The sequence below is a fragment of the Centrocercus urophasianus genome, unplaced genomic scaffold (genome assembly GCF_019232065.1).
Source record: "Centrocercus urophasianus isolate 14NV4802_14NV808 unplaced genomic scaffold, USGS_Curo_1.0 seq_14, whole genome shotgun sequence".
NCBI classification, from domain to species: domain Eukaryota; kingdom Metazoa; phylum Chordata; class Aves; order Galliformes; family Phasianidae; genus Centrocercus; species Centrocercus urophasianus.
Window position 1 is genome coordinate 29,153,507 of NW_024884586.1, and position 4,119 is coordinate 29,157,625.

Here is a 4,119-nt window from a genome sequence, read left to right on the forward strand (position 1 = left end):
TCTTAGTGTGTGGGGAAAGGCCTCTTGCCATGCTTTTACCATGCTTTTATGATGCTTCTTGGGTGTGATTCAGAATTCTTCAAACAGTTTTCATGTGCTCCATCAATTTTTGTGTTGATACAGGCATGTGCAGTGTTACCCAAAGTGCTGACTGCTCAGGTTGAAAGAATTAAAAACATTTTACAGGAATCTGAGAAACAGTATGTGATCTCTATTTAAATACCAGTCTGGTCATGCTGAAAAGGTAAAGCCAGAGTTACGCAGAAAGCTGATCTATGCAAGTTTACCTGCACACAACAACATCCTGTTCTGTGCACAGTCTGTGCTCAGTGCCGTGCTACCACTCCACTTAACAATGATCTAACCTTCTGGAAAAACTTAGTGCAGTGACAGAATTACCTTATTTCTTTAAATTGTTAATATATTATTGTATAACCAAAGTGCTCCAGTCAAAGAATTGTAAAAAGGCTTTACAAATAATGAAAAAGACAACTCCTTTGTTCATATTGCTGAGGAATCCATAGTGACTGGTATGAGTTCAGCAGGATGACCATCTTAGCAGCATCTACCAATAAATAAATAAATAAATAAATAAATAAATAAATAAATAAAGCTATATGCCTTTGCAGTGTAGCTCTGGAAACAGTTCAGATGGTTCTCGGATGGCACAGAAGCTAATAAAAGCCATATCCCAAAACAGCAGGAGTACTGTGGCTTTGAAGGTATTCAGTACAAAATGACACCTAAACTCTGAAGCAGAAATCTTACCCATGATACCAATCTTTTGTGCTGCACTGATCCCCATTCCCTATCTTGTTCTACTTGTGTCCCATGCTCCTCCCCGCTCACACCACAATGCTTGCTGCCTGCTTGTTGGGCCACAATCTCCTTTTCCTCTGCCTGATCTGTGCCATCCTCATGGCAGGAGAAAAGTTGCTATGTCTACAAAGATCTACAGCTCTTAGGACAGATGTGAGTGAAGTCTGGAAAGGTCAGTGTGCATAATGTTAAAAATGAGTGATGTTGGATCATTTAGCAGAACTGGAACTAAGAGCTGAATGGAAGTCTCCATCTGCCATGGGGACATCCCAGTTACTGGGCTAGCAGACTAGAGATGAACACTACGTCTTCTCAGTGCTCTGCTGTTAAGGCCCAGTTCAATACTCCTTCACTGAGGCTGTAGGATCACATTATGTTTCCTCTGACAGCTCACCCCACCTGGGGAATTTACATCTTGCCTGTTTGCACACACTCCTGTATGCCTACAGAGCAATAGTAAACCAGGTCAGTGAACTAAATATAGCCCAGGAAGAGTAAAATTACAGTATAGCCAAGGTAATCTGACAGCCCTTTAGTAACATCATGTTCCTCCCTTCCCTCTCCATACTCCTTGGAGCTTTGGAGCAGCTCTGATCTCAGTCAGGCCCTTCCTCTGCTCGACCAGTCTAACTAGCAGAAAAATGACACAGGCTAAAGGAAGAGAAAGTTGTTTTGGTAAGATGCACTGAGTCATAAGCTGCTTAGCTGGCCCAAAGGAGGATGCAGGAGTCTGAAGCCAGAAGAGAGTGAAGTCTCAGGGTTCTCAGGAATGATTTCCCTTACTAAGAACAAAAATTTCCTTTACTAAGAACATCTCACATTTGCTCCCAGACATGCACTGTCTCTACTCAGCTACTCCTTGTACATCTCATTTTTCCTGTTTTTTTTTCCTTCATTTTTCCTCCCTACTGCCCTGTTTTATTCAGCTTCATTTTTAGCTGTTAAACTCTTGCATCAAGGATCACCACCATCATTCTGAGTCTATAGGACCATAGGAAAAAACTGGGAATCATTCCATGCGAATGAGGAAACTACGTCACTTTTGTAAAACAGGCCTTCAGCGTGCCTAAAATATTCACCTGTAAGGCCTCATAGTGTCAATAGATGGTGCTGTATACATATTTTTAGGAATGCTTTTTGGCAGAGATTTTTCAATTATCGTTTGAGTCTGATATCCGTGAAAAACCAGAAGCCACATAATTTAAATATTAGGCTTTTCTCAGAGAATCACTGCAGAAATATCAAGACTTTTCACTCCTTGGCATCATGTCACGTAGTACAATATGTACCTTATAAATAACAACTGTGTGATTCAATGAATGCAAGAATTTGATGTATGCAAGTGCAGTAGTTCTGATATTTTTATTAGCTTATATACATCGAAAAGTGTGAGAAACTCTTCTCCTTGCACTTATCTTTCTTGAGAAATTTTCCGGACTTCTATCTCTAAACCTATTTACTGTCAATTTTCTTCACGTTACCTCTTGTATTGTTCATGTGGAGTTCAATAAAACATCTTGCAAGCAAACTGGTCATCAAAGTCAGCTTTCCTATAACTTACTGATTGTTTCCTCCTTTTGTTTAATCTTTCAGATGAAAGTATTTTACTTTCTTACATACTTCATTTCTTGCAGACTAGCTCCTGCACTTTGTCAGCAACAACCCCATGCAACACTACAGGCTTGGGGCAGAGTAGCTGGAAGAGTGGCATTAGAGGAAATAAACCTGGGGGATGTTCGTCAGCACTCAGCTGAACATGAGCCAGCAGTGTGCCCAGATGTCCAAGAAGGCCAGTGGCATCCTGGCTTCTATCAGAAATAGAATTGTCATCAAGAGCAGGGAAGTGATGATCTCTCTGTATTAAGCACTGGTGAGGCTGCACCTTGAGTACTGTACTCAGTTTTGGGCCCCTCACTACAGGAAATACATTGAGACCTTGAAGCATGTTCAGGAAAGGGCAGTGAAGCTGTGAGGGGTCTGAAACACAAGTCTTATGAGGAGTGGCTGAGGAAGCTGGGGTTGTTTAGTCTGGACAAGTGAAGGCTGAGAGGTGATCTTATTGCTTTCTACAGCTACTGAAGGGAGGTTGGCAAGGTGGGGTTCAACCTCTTCTCCTGTGTAACTAGCGATAGGACTAGAGGGAATGGCCTCAAGTTGTGCCAGGGGGAGATTCAGGTTGGATGTTAAGAAATACTACTTGTCTGAGAGAGTGGTCAGGGGCTGGAATGAGCTGCCCAGGGAGGTGGTGGACTCAACATCCCTGGGAGTGTTCAACAAACATTTAGGTGTTGTACTGAGTGACATGGTTTAGTGGGAAACATTGGGGATAGGTGAATGGTTGGATGATGTTAGAGGGCTGTTCCCAACTTGGTGATTCTATGATTCTGTGATATAAAGTTTCTCTATTCCTAACTGAAACTGTTTTAAGGAACCATATCAATAAAGCCATACTGATTTTGGTTGATTAGGTGAGTGGGTGTTGGTGGTGGCATTTTTGTTGTTTTGGTTTTGTTTTTTTGTTTTTTGTGGAAGAGCACAAAATTACATTTTAAAACAATAACAATAATATTTACCTTTTATTTCTGTGGAAAAGTAGGGATTTTAAGTGTAATGTTTTCAGAAGATTAAAGCTGAAGAAGAAAAATTGCTTCAACATTTTATTACAGATCCACCCTAAACAGCTCTGTAATTAATGGAGACTTTTGACCTGTTATGGAGATAGATCACTCCACAGCCAAAAAAAATGACCAAACTGATCATAGTCCTTCATGAGCACAAAGAGGATGTGAGCTGTAGAACTGAAAGAACAGAGAAAAGAAAACAAAATATAGATTGGCATTGTCTACGTCTAGTAACTTCTAGCCACTATGAAGAACAGTAATTTCCATCAAAATATATAGATATGTTTCTCAGTGTGGAATAGACTCCTGTGAATTCCAGTGCATTATGGGGCTGTATGCAAATAATATAAATGTCTTCAGATGGCAGGGATTCTGAAAAGCCACACTGTTGCAATTGTAAATATCCTGGCCTCCTTCTGCCACAGATGAAAATGTATGCATATACATTGTAATGCAATTCAGCACAGTTCTACACTTCTTCCCTGGAAAATAATCTATCTCTTTTCTTTTCTTTTCTTTTCTTTTCTTTTCTTTTCTTTTCTTTTCTTTTCTTTTCTTTTCTTTTCTTTTCTTTTCTTTTCTTTTCTTTTCTTTTCTTTTCTTTTCTTTTCTTTTCTTTTCCTTTCTTTTCCTTTCTTTTCTTTTCTTTTCTTTTCTTTTCTTTTCTTTTCCTTTCTTT